At 40.8% G+C, this 13,719-nt stretch overlaps 1 long non-coding RNA gene across 1 annotated transcript in view; it reads right to left on the bottom strand.

Annotated features, from left to right (window-relative positions):
* Positions 1 to 13,719, bottom strand: part of LOC135318940 (uncharacterized) — a 148,864-nt gene that overhangs the window by 94,280 nt on the left and 40,865 nt on the right. The window lies entirely within an intron of this gene.

Raw genomic sequence — 13,719 nt, 5'->3', positions numbered from 1 at the left:
ACTGTCTTTTCAACCCCTATAACTTCAGCATCACTTGGGAACTCATCAGCAGTGCAATTCTCAGGCCCTACTCAGACCATGACTCAGGTGGGGCTCAGGAATCCATGCATTAACAAAGCACTGGGAGATTCTAATGGTGTTCAAGTTTATGAGTATTGTTTCATTCTGACTGATTCAAATATGCCAGATCATCGGCTCTAGAGTCAGACTACCTAGGTCTAAATCCTACCTCTACCCCTCTGTATGACTTTGGAAACGCTCCCGTATCTCCCCACACCTTAGTTTCCTCATTTGTTAAAGGGAGACAGCATTCAAGTTGCCTGGCCCCCTGCTTCCCACCTCTTCCCTCTCCAGCGTCAGCAGTTAGATTTCTTAAATGGATTTCTGTACATACTTCACTGGGTCTCTTGCACTTCCAAAAAACAACAAACTTACAGTTACCAGGGGAGAATGGGGGGTGTGGAGGGATAAATTGGGAGTTTGGGATTTGCAGACACTACTATATATACAACAGATAAACAGCAAGGTCCTACTGTATAGCACAGGGAAATATATTCAATGCCTTGTAATAACCTAGAGTAGAAAATAATATGGAAAGGAATGTGTATATGCGTAACTGAAACATTACGCTGTACACCAGAAATTAACAAAACATTGTAAACCGACTATACTTCAATAAAAAACACATTTAAATTTAACTTAAAAAAAAAACCCAAACTCTCCGTCATGGCATTCAAGTCAAGTCCCTCATGACTATTCAGCACATTTCTTACCATTTCCCTCCTTGCTGCTCATACACCAGCAGAACTAAATCCCTTCTGGCTCTCTACCTGCCCAGGGAGCCATGCCATTTCACACTGTCATTTGTTAAGCATGTGGCTCACTCTGAAACCCTCCTCCACCACCCTGAATACAGCCAGCAGTCCCTTCCCAACCCACCTCTTCAGTGAAACCCTCCCAGACACCCCTCCTCTCTCCCCACCCGTTCCATAAATGGTCAGTTCTTTCTCTAAATTATCATCCCATCTGCCACATAAGCCAGTTGTAAAGCTGCAGCTCCCCGAGGGGGAAGTGGGACTCTCTGGGGACCCGAGCATGAAGCACAGGATCTGACACGTGGAAGCAGGTGCTCATCAGGCTTCTCCTATGTGAGGGGGAGGAAAATGGAGAGCGAGACGCCAGTTTACTTGCCTGAATCTCCCACTAGGCTCTACTCCGGGAGGGCAGTGACATTGTCTAGCACGCTTTATCGCTCTGTCTCCAGTCCTACCTCAGTGCCTGCCCTATACTCAGTGCTCAAGTATCTGCTGGATAAATGAACGAACAGAAAGTTAACAATCAACACAGAAACGAAGCTTCCTCATGAAAAGGTTGGAAACAGAGTGGCTGAGGAGTATTATCTATTGGGACACTGAGCACTGCCTATAAAATCGTCTCATTGACCCTCACAATGTGTGAAAGTTGGAATGCATCACCCCTCTTTATGAGAGGATAAAGCTGACACTCAAATTAGTTGGAGTAATTCACCTAAGGTCAAATAACCAGGGTCAGAAGTCACATTTGAACTGAGGTTGGTCTGATACCAAAAAATTCCACTTAATTAAGGCTTGGAAATATTTCTCTGTAGGAAGCTTGTTACTTAAGTAATAGAAGCAAGGGACAATACCAATAACTGGGTGCCAGAGCAAAGATGTGACAGTGATGACAAAAGGAAGAAAGGCAGGAGAGATCTGGGTGTTTGGGGGGAGGGGTAATAGGAGGTAAAGGAGACAGAGAAATGGAACAGAGAAAGTCACACCATGCTGAGGACAAACACTGAGAACTAGTATGAATGATCAAACTGAATAACAAGGAGTAAAGGAATGGAGCCCAGGAAGGACAGACAATGACCAAAAATTAAAAAAAAAAAAAAAAAAAAACTCAAGGAGACCATTAACAAGGGCAGGAAATGCTGAACAGTTTTGGAAACAATTTGAACGCTATCAAAAGCAAACCCACAGGGCCTTTCTGCACCTTCAGCACCTCCGGCTGCTAAGCAAGTTACAGTAAAATCCAGAAGTAGGGCAGAACAGCTCTGCGTGGGAGTTCAAACCACGTCAGCTCCAGGCCCCGGGGGGATTGCCCCGGGGGCACAGCCAGGGACCTTTCCAAGGTTTGCGAGCTGTAGCAGCAGCAGGCAGGGAGGGACAGTGTCCCAGTGGGGTCAGACAACTGAAGCTGCTGGCCCGTCTTTACTTGACAAGTCTGGAGGGACTCACAGGAATGTTGGAGGGGCTTGTAAGAGGAAAAACAGAAAGTGAAGTTAACATACAGGCAGCAGCTTTATGATGCTATGGCTTCAAATATGACTTAAGCGAAGCTTTGAAGGGTAGGAAGGATGTCAGTGAGCAGAGAGGGATGGAGAGGGTATTTTAGGAGGGGAAACTCCCTGAGCAAAGACTCTAAGGCAGGAATTAGCATGCGGTTGTGTGTGTGTGTGCGCGCGCGCGCGCGCGCGCGAGTGCGCGCATGCATTTGTGCAAGCAGTGGGGAGAACCAAGGAGGGCCACCCCTGCTTGTCCTGGGAAATAAAAGGGGACTGGATTTTATATATATATATATATATATATTTATTTATTTATTTATTTATTCCCAGCCAAGTTTGGACTGAAGTTCTGCTTGAAGTGTACCATTCAGATCACAGCATCATTTTAACCAGATGGAACCTCAGAGATCCTCATAGACTCCATAAAATGGGACCAGTGAGTGTATGTGACTTGATCAAGGAAGTGTGAGAAATAAGAGCTATAGCACATTTTCTGTTGTTAAATGCTAAAGAAATGAAAAGATGATGTGATTTGTTATTAGGACATTATTTGACAGGTACTAGGCTCCGCTCCATCCCCCACTTCCTGCCTGCCTTCTGTCCTTGCTCCATCTTTCCATCACTGCTTATACCAACTGAATGCCAAGCACAGTGTAAACTCACACGACTGACATGATCCTCACTGTCACGGACCCTGCATTCTACTGTGAGAGGTGAGAGGGTGTTCACTGTGGAGCAGGAAGGGGCAAGGCTGCCTCGGCCTGGTTCAATAAACTGGGCCTGACTCTTTTGTCCCGAGTAAAAAGAAATGGAGTGGTTTGTACTCAGTTTTCATTTCTAGCTCCTGAGTACATTTCTAATTTGTCATAAAGTTAGCTAAGTTTAACAAGAATTAAAACAATGTAAGTAGTTTATAGATTAGTAAACTCAGTGACAAAACATGTGGGAAAGTTTCAGCCTTTGTAATAAAGAACATAATTTAAAACAAGTGTGAAGCACTACTGCATATTTACTGACTTGATGTAAAAAAAATTACTGAATATCAAGTCATACATTTACAGGACATAAAATAATGAAGTAGTTCAATCACCTTGGAGAGCCATCTGGCAGTATTCATATAGTAAGGGCTATAGGATTTGTCGTATCTTATGATTTAGTCTTCTCATTTTGACCAATATATCTCAAGAAAGGAGTCTACAGAAATACTTATTGAAATGTCAACAGATGTAACAATCCAAGTCCTTTTACATGATTGAAAAGGTAAAGAGAAAACAGGATTTTAGGATCCTATCAAGGGGCTTCCCCATCCTGTTACAACAGGAACAGCTCACGGGGAGGGTCACCAAGGCTCATGCACGTGGGGGAAATCAACACTGAACCTGCGTTCTTCCTGAGGCTGTTATGCAGACAATAGTTCTGGCAGCTGTAAATGGGTGTCCCCTGGGGAAAGGGTTTGGGGTTCAAATTAGTCTGAAGAAGGTTGAAAAGTACAAAGAGAAAAAGATTTTGTCCCATAGGATTCTATGTTCTGTGTTTTTCTGAGAGGTGAAATTCCACAGAAATTTTTCATCAATTTACTTGATAAAGAAATCCTGTTTGCTGGAAGCATCTGGAGAGTCAGTGGTGTATAGAAGACACTTGGGGAAACACTGAAGTTTGTTTTTAATTAACTCTGTAAGAAAACATTCAATAAAACTAAACAAAAGCTAACTGCATTATTCAGTTCTGTCCTCCGATCCTTATTATTTTACATATAGTCATCGTACACATACTATTTTACGCTGTTACTTACTTCACATTATCATCATTTCTAATATTGACACAGTTAAATAGATAATTACATACCTACGATTTTGAAATACCATGAAGCACATGCCCATGCTCAATTCAATGACGAATGTGTAATATTACTGTTTAGGATCTGCCGTTCTCAACATGCCTCTTATGTAGAAACATCTCAGGGATAAAATACATTCCCATCAGTGATAGTGGCTCATTTTGGTGATTGTTTCAGAATGCTCTGAGTGAGGGTGGTGAGATGGAGAAGGTTGTAATTGTGAGGAAAGTCATACTTGGTTTTCACTGGCACTCCCCACCTTTTACTTGGAAATCACTTAGACCCTGTGAATTAGACACAGTTCTAATCCTTAAGAAGCTTACCAAAAAAACCCATCAGTTACACACACACACACAAAACTTTAAGGCTGGATGTGCAATAAAATTATGCCACTAAAAAAAAGAAAAAGGTACTCGGAGGTTACACAGAGAAGGAAGACTATTTCTGCTTGGGAAATCTGAAATTCATTTTAAGGAAGATATAGCCTTTGCCTTGTCCCTTTTCTTCACCTGGTAAATCCAATTCATCAGCAAGTGTTACAGGTACCACTTCCAAAAGCTAACGATAAAGAACACCTATTGAGTGCTTACTGTGTGCTATGGACTTTATAAAGTGCTTTATAAGTATTAATTTATTTAGTACTCACAATATTTCTGTAAGTAGAAATCATTATTCTAATTGCACAGAGAAAGAAACTGAGGCATGATGAAGTCAAGCTGCCAAAGTTCCCACAACTCGTAAGTGTGATGGCAGGGATGATGAACCCCGGTGGTCTCCATTCTAGAACCTCCATCTCAGTGTCTGTGCCACCCCGCTCCCTAGCTCAGAGCCCTCTCCTCCTCCAGTCCGCCCTGTCTGCCCTAGGCGAAGCTCCCTCATCTTCAGGTGGACCTCTGCAAAGGCCTCCTAAATGTTCTTATTGCTCCCACTTTCTCTCTTGGTGAATCCATTCTCCCTACATCGTCCTGAGTGATGGTTCTAAAATATGAATCAGGTCTCCCTCCTCACCTGCACTAAAACCCAAACTTCCTGTCATGACTGAGTAAACAGCTCTGAGTGATCAGGTCACTACTCAGCTTTCCAAACCCATTTCACACCCAGCTCCAGGCACTTCGGCTTCCTTCCCATCCCAGAACTTTCCATCCTCAGGGACTCAGCATATGGCCTTCTCTGCCTGGGGCGTTGGTAGACCCAGACGAGTCTCTGCCTCCATTTCTACACTGCTTAAGCAGGGACAGTAAACACCTTTCCTAACTATGTTTTACGGGGTAAAACACTGAGTGAACACTAAGTAACAATCACATACCAAACACCGTGTGCACCACCATGAGAGGAAAGAGAGGGAATAAAATATTCCAGCTCCTGGTTCTGCCTGTGAAAATCATTTGAAAAATTTCTTAAAAATCCATAATGTACTTTGATGAATGAAGGAAATGTGGTAAATACATACAATGGAATAACAGTCATCCTTAAAAAAGAAGGAAACCCTACCACATCCGACAACATGGGTGAACCTGGAAGACGTTATGCTACGTGAAATGAGCCAGTTACAAAAGGACAAATACGGCACGAATTCACTTATCTGAAGGATCTAAAACAGTCGAACTCATAGAAACAGAGAGTAGAATGGTGGTTGCCAGGTGTGGGGGAAAGAGGGAAATGGAGAGTTGCTGCTCAACGGGTATAAAGTTTCAGTTCTACAAAATGAATAAATTCTAGAGATCTGCTGTGCAGCACTGCGACGGGAGTTAACGATACCGCACTGTGCACTTACACATTTGTTAAAAAGGCACATCTCATGGTAAGTGTCCTTACCATGATAAAAAAAAAAAAAAAGCAGGCATTTCAGAAAAAAGGAAGACGGGTAATACAGGTACTAATGAACATGTACTGTATAATTCTAATTTTCATTAAGATTATTATATATTCACATAAAAATATATCACAGGTTGATGTTTCAAATTCTTAAATGAAAGCAAACCTATACTATATATATATATATATGTATATGTGTGTGTGTGTGTGTGTATGTATATATATATATGAGGAACTATTACCTGATGTATCCTAAATTACCTTCTGGAAGCAACACCAGATTTAGCTTCAGGAGATCAAGATTCTGAAAATAACTGTTAATGACTAGAGGACCTGGAGAAGTTACTTAACCTTCCTGGGTCTCTTCATTTATAACAAGAGATTACAATCGATGACTACTAGCTTTCTTCCCAAATTTGAGTATCTATGGATTCAAGATTTTAAAAATGCTTTTGTGATGCTAGATTCAAATGTGCTATGGGACAGCTCCCCTTCACCTTGGTCCTGGTTCCATCCAGCAAGGAAGTCTGATCAGCTGTTGTAAAAGTTCCCCAACCTCCCCTCTGTGATAGGTACATTCCATCCAATACAAGGTGTCTGTCTTGGTCAGCTGGGCTGCTAGAGGGTTTTTTCAGCATAGCAGGTGTATGGCTGGGAAAGGGATGATATACTTACACCAGTCCCAGAGTCAGAAAGTAATACTGTTTACTACCTGTCTAGATATTAGGGGAATTTAAATGCCAAAGCAGCTCATTCACAAACAATAAACACCATCTTTAGCAGCTGCAATTAAAAAAAAATAACAATAGCCACAGACTGGGTGGCTTAAACTGCAGACATTTATTTCTCACAGTTCTGGAGGCTGAGAAGTCCAAGGTCAAGATAACAGCAGACTCAGTTCTTGGTGAGGGCCCTCCTCCTGGCTTGTAGACAGTCACCATCTCAACTCACATAGGCTACGTGTGCTCACACAGCCTTTCTCGGGTACACGAAGAGAGAGTGCTCTCTCTTCCACTTCTTACACAGTAATCCTGTCGTGAGGGCCCCACCCTCATGACCTCATCTCAACCTAATTATCTTCCAAAGGCTCACCTCCAAACACCATCACAATGGGATTCAGAGTTTCAGCTAATAGATTTTGGAGGGACACAAACATTCAACCCATTAAAAGTGTTTCTGTCGAACGGCACCAAAAGTCAAAACATTCCCAAGAGCACGTGGAACCCTCATGGTCTCAGGGAACGTGTCCTACACGAAACTCTTTCCTGCTCTTCCTCCTCCTCTCAGGAGCATAACATTGGAAGCTCAAAATAATTATCACAGAAAAACAACATCAAACTTTCATTTTCCAAGCGAGTCACCACAACAAACACACATTCTGGCCTTGGGCTTTGAAGAGTTCCCTTCATTTCCTCTGTTACTGGCTATCAGTGGGTTTGGGTATGACACACCTTCTTTCTCACTCACAGCCTTAAAGGTAAAGGGTACAGAGAGAGAGGGAGACTCACAAAGCGATGACTCATTTTTGCATCTTTTGGTATTTGATCAAATGCCAACAGATGGCAAGAGATAAATACACGAGTCTTCAATAATGGGCTATGTGGAAACCAGTAACATTATGGGTGATTGTTCAAGTTTCATTATTAATTTACTTCTTCCTAAAATTGTAAATAAATGTGGTATAACAGGCAAAGGACACAATCCTAACACTTTCCGGGACTGGAGAGAAGTCGCACTTTTCAGCTCCATGTGTCACTTACTCACATACAAGTAAGAGATGCGATAATAACTGTTCACCATAAAACCTTAGTGTTTCACATCACCATGGCAAAACGTACATTATTCATGTAACAAACTATGAAATGAGTCTATTTCAAAATGCATTTATTTTTTTTTCCTTAAAAGCAGCACAAAGGGGAAAATACTTTCTAAAAGGGCCCAGATCAATATCCTACACAACATAACTAGGATACAGAGTTAGAAGGAACCTGAGAGAATCCAGCCCTCTCATTTTATAAAAGCAGCAAATTAGAGTTCAAAGACAAATGACTCGCGCAGGACAACAGAGCCAATGCACAGTCATGCCACAATGAGTTGGGGTCCCTGGAGCCTCATCACAAAGCCCTTTGCAGCACCTCTGATGCCTCTGGAAGCCATGGTCTCAGCGCTCCTAACCTTTATGCCCCTGGATTATGACAATTAGAGAAGAGACAGAGGATGGAATAGCAGTCCTCCTTTATAAGCATAGTATCAAGAACGTAATAGGCACTTATAAGTATCTGTGAAATATATTTAAAAAAACTTCGTTATATTGGACAAAAAATTCTGAGCTTAAAAAAAAAGTTGCAAGGAAGAGAACAAGCAGGATTTTTCTACATTTTCTTTGATATATTTTAAACTCTGTATGAGCTGGGACTATGTCATTTGTTTCTTTTGGCACCTCCAAATCATAGTACAAGAAATGTTGCTACCAAGGCCTATTTTTGATTCTGATATCAGAGCACACAATATCTAAAATAATTGTTGTATTGCTTCTTGGGGTGGTAAGCTGTCTGGCAGATGAAGTTTTGTCGCTGTTAATAGTTTCGTTAAGATGTATTCACATACCATACAATTCACTCATTTAAAATGTACAACTCAGTGACTTACCATGTAGTACAACCATCACCCCAGTCACATCACCCCAAAAAGAAACCTCACATCCCTTAGTCATCACCTCCACCCCACCAACCCCAGGCCCCAGCCCTCGGCAACCACTATTCTGCTTTCTGTCTCTACAGATTTGCCTATTCTGAACTTTTCATATATATGGAGTCACACTATATGCAGTCCTCTCTGTCTGGTTTCTTTCACTTCACAAAATGTTGTCAAGGTTCATTCACATTGTAACATGTATCAGTACTTCATTCCTTTTTACAGCCAAATAATATTCCACCATCTGGATACATCACATTTTGTTTACCCATTCATCAGTTGATGGACATTTGGGTTGTTTCCCCTTTTTGACTATTCTGGATAATACCAATATGAACATTCATGAACATATTTTTTTGCAAGGACATAAGTTTTCATTCTATTGGGTATATATCTCGATATGAAACTGCTGGATCATTGGCAGATAGGACTTTATTCATGGAAATATTTTAGTTAGCTGGGTATTTGTTATTACATATTCAGGAAATAGGACACACAAATTCAAACAAGATCTGTCTCATATAAATTGTTACCAAGCCTAAGGGAGGAATTTATCGTCTTGGTTGCCCTGGCTCTAAGTCCAGGGCCAGTCCTTGCCATTTTCCTATTGCAGACCACCCCACATTTCCCTGGCACACCTCTCCCTCTACTCAGCCAATCCAATGGATGATTCTGAAAACGCATACTTAATATTGGGAACTTCACTTTCCTTTTCATAGGGGAAAAAAATCTGTATCTATCTATCTATCTATTTCACCTCACACTTTCTCAGACAGGTTCTTAAAGACACTTGAGCCACCTGGATAATCTCAACAAAACTTTACATTCTGAAGTCTGAAGTAAAAGTACTAATTGCTAACTAGCAGATTGTTTGTGGTTAAATGTACAAAACAGTAGAGATAAAATTTACGTGCTATAGAGATACAATCCTCTCCAGACTCAAAGTGAACTCCAATTTGGGTCCACTTTATAAAATCTAGAATACGGCCTTACTATTTTTAAATTGTAACAGAATTTTATATACATTTGTTTTCAAAAATCTAGTCATACGTTTGACTTAATTGATATTTGGTTCTTCATCAGCAGGACAACTTTCCTGCAATGTGCAGCCTTGTTAATTAGGCAAAATAAGATCCACGTCTTATGCTTTATATCTGCTTTATGACATAATTTCCAGGAACTCACTGTGGTGAAAACTGGGGACTTTCTGCACCAGTGTGTTGGACTGCATCCTCCTCGACCTCACCATCAACAATGTTGATGATGACTCTCCAGTTGTGTTCTCAAGGTAGCACTGGCAGTGGTGGCCAGACTCTCAGGAACCTACTCCACCAGAAAGTACCTGATGGTGATAAGATTGTGCTCTTCCTATCTCTCTCTTCAGAGAAAAATTAAAGGTCTTTGTTAACTGTTACTTACCAGGTTCATTTAAGCCCCTGGCTGTTGATCTTCCAAATCTGACAATTCAACTGAAAAGTCAGGCACTTTTCTTTGTGTTTAATGCTCTGAATGGCAGATTAAGACCCAGTTGGTTCCTAAACTCTTAGCTCAATTATGTTATGACTTTCACACTAATTATAACCTCAGTGCTTTCTCAGTTATAAACATGTCAAATATAATCAGTCCCATTTTATCCCTCATGGTCAGGATTATCACATTCAATTCAGAGGTCATGTGATACTTGGAAAGATGATGACTTTGGAATGTCTAAACTCAACCCCTGGCTATTCTATTCTCAAGATGAGTAGTTTGGATAAATCACAATCTACCGGAACCTCAGTTTATTCTCTAATAAATTGGAGGTAATTATAGTATGGCAGAGACAAAAGATGTATTCACCAAATCCTATCTTATTTCCTTTCACCCTAATCAACAGAAAGACTACATTTCTCAGCCTTCCAAGGAATGAGCTAGAGGCCATTAGCAATAGGATGTGGACAGGGAGATTTGATCTTTTAAAACATCCCATGGGGACTTCTGGCTCTGTCTCCTCAAGCTATGGTAAACTCAGAAGCCATGTGTTGAAAGTATTCCATGTTTTCATAGATTCTACATTTGTCTATGTGGTATCAATTGAATCAGAACCAAACTAATGGCCAATTACATCCCCTCTGTGATCCAGCTTTCAAGAGCACACACAAAAAAATTGTGTCACAAATTCTACAACCAATCCCATATTCATATCCCCAACTACCTTTTCTATCTAATTCTCACAGACCAAGACAAGATTTCTGCTGTCTAAAATCACTCAGGGCCAGGTACCAAGGAACTAGAGACCACTGCGATAGCCCAGGACCCACCAACATTATTGAGAGCAGTCCTAAAGCAGCTTCCCTGCCCTGCCCTGCCTTTCCCATGAAAACACCATCAAGGCTCTGAATCTATGCTTTTCCCCTTATTCCTACTTCCACCTCCAAACTAACTCTGGTCTTTCCCCAGGTGGCCCTGCTTGGAATGTCATGCCTCTTATTTCTAGGGGAACTGAGAGTAACAACAAACTTTTCTTTCAACAGCATTGATCTCTTACATTGTCACTCAGTCACCTATATAAATTAAGACCCAGGCACAAATCAAGATGATGGCCTCATAAGATGAAGAATCCTTCCTGACCAGCATTGGACTTTGCATGACTGGGTGATAAATGTTTGTCTGGCTAAACTGCTGAATTTCTAGGGGAATCTGTTACTACAGCTTACCTGAACCTGTCCTCAGATTTCAGGTGTCTTTTAATGATTAGGAAAAAAGTTAATGTGTGTAAACTACCTAACAGTTCATGGTACAAAGTAGAACTCAAAAATTGGTACTTGTTATGATGATGACTCAATAAAAATGTCTAAAAGTAATGTATGAAAATTAAGCAACTATGATCTGTATATTTTCCATCAAGTGAAAATAACAAAACAGATTTTTCCCAAATATGGAACATATGTTTGAAACATTGACTTAAAACAGATTGTGGTGTACCAAAAATGCACTTTGGCAATTTGTTCAAAGAGATAGGGAGTCACCCTCCACAGAAACTGGAAACAAGAACAAAAGACCTGACTCTTCTTTGGGAAGGGCGCTCCCTGGGCTAGACATCACAGACAGAAAACAAGAATGAATTCAAATGAACACCTATATCAAAATACAAGGGCAGATGCTATAAATAATGGGCATTGCTTACCCAGGAAGTTTCTTCTGACGTGGACAATCTACATGGCCAGGAGGATTTATTTATTAAGAGGTGGTTAATGACGCATAACGAGCCACTGAGTTTGTATAACTCTTGACAGTTTACAAAGCACTCCCACAAACATTCGAATAAGAGCCATATGAAGTGATAGGAGAAGTCATCTGCTATTAGTATACAAAAGAGGAGTCCCTTGTGTGCAACAGCAAATGACTCCCCCTGCCCACTTCATATGCTACTTCCAGAACTTAAAAATAATATTTACTAACAGTCAGGACAAAGTTAGAGGCGTTAGGATCCGTACAAGTAATCTACAAACTTGCTACTCACAGCTTATCTATGGACCAGCCACACTGATATCACCTAGAGCTTGCTAGCAACATGGACTCTCAGGCCCTATCCCAGACCTACTGAGTCAGATTCTGCAGTTCCGCAAGATGCCCAGGTGCTCATTATGCTCATTAACACTTGAGAAGCACTGCTCTACAAGGGTGTTTATAATTGTGCACCTGAGATTTAGGAACTTCTGAATTAAATCAGGGAAAACAGCATGAAGACTTAGGAGACTAAAACACAATTGCAGCTAATAAATCTGAAAACCAGCCATTTTAGTGTATTTTATCTGAAAGTGAAAACTATTCATGGGAAGGGAGACAGGCTACTTGGAGTCTGGGAAACAGAAGCCCTAAAAGCAACAGTTTTGCCTGTGTCTTCTGTGCCATTTGATAAAGATAGTTCTCACTGACCAACATATATGTTTGCTCTAAGATGATGGATGCATTTGGTCATCAAAGTTGAACACCCTACGTAATACCTTCATAATCTAATTTTATGTTTTTCATTTGACTTTCTGATTATAATTTTACTTCCCATCTCATGTAGTTTTTCTTCATGGAAAGAACTGACCAAATAATTAGACCAAAACATTCCAGATCTCTAGCACATTGTACCTTCCACTATAGCTTAATATATTGGCTGCCTAGTTTTAAAATCAGTTAACTGTGAGTGGTTAGGACAAACAGGTCTACCTGAGTCTACTATGAATGCACTAATAAACTTTGTTTTTCTGGACACTGATGACCACTTCCTAGAAACACGGCTGTGTGAGGTTACGGTGGAAGGGCAACATGGTATGTCTGGACAATGACAACAAACATTTATTAAGCACTTAAAACAAATAAATGTTTGCCTCTATTAAGTAATTGAATTCTCATAAGTCATATATTATTTTCACCATTTCACAGGTGAGAAAACAGAGGCACAAAGTCATTAAGTAACTTGACTAAATTATAAGGTGACAGAAATAAGGTTTTAATCCAGGCAGTCTGGCATCAGAGCCACCTCTCTTGACCACCTTGCAATATTTCTTCCAGCCTGTCTCAATAATTGTTAACATACTGGCCTCTTCCTCTCTATCTGCCCTGCTCATTCTTTTTGGGTTATATTCAAAAACATTAACAGACCTAAAGTACCAGTAACTAGAGCTCTTGATATAACCAAGAGATTAAAGCTCCAAGCCTTAGTAAGTGACTCTTCTCCTTATGTGGCTGAGAATGCTCCCCTGGGGCTTACAGGTTAAACCGCAGATATGCTAAATCCTAAAAAGGTATTCTCTACTTTGCACTTCCTTGGATTTGCTTCCCCTGGTCTTGAGAATGGAATGGTACAGAAGCCAAGGCTGGACAGGGCTGGGAAAGGGGCAGGAGACAGAGCTGTGGTGGTGGCAGCTTAGGCAAAGATAAGTCTAATTAACTTGACAAGTAGCACTATTGAGGTTTGAGCCAGGAGTTCTATGGAAATGCTAAATGTGCTTTGCCTTACCTGGACCTTCATTCATTTATTTCTCTTGGGACCATCCCAAGAAATGGCTGTAGCCACAACGAATTCACGGATTTG

The sequence above is a fragment of the Camelus dromedarius genome, chromosome 23 (assembly GCF_036321535.1).
Source record: "Camelus dromedarius isolate mCamDro1 chromosome 23, mCamDro1.pat, whole genome shotgun sequence".
NCBI classification, from domain to species: Eukaryota; Metazoa; Chordata; class Mammalia; order Artiodactyla; family Camelidae; genus Camelus; species Camelus dromedarius.
This window is presented reverse-complemented; position numbering and strand designations above follow the sequence as displayed.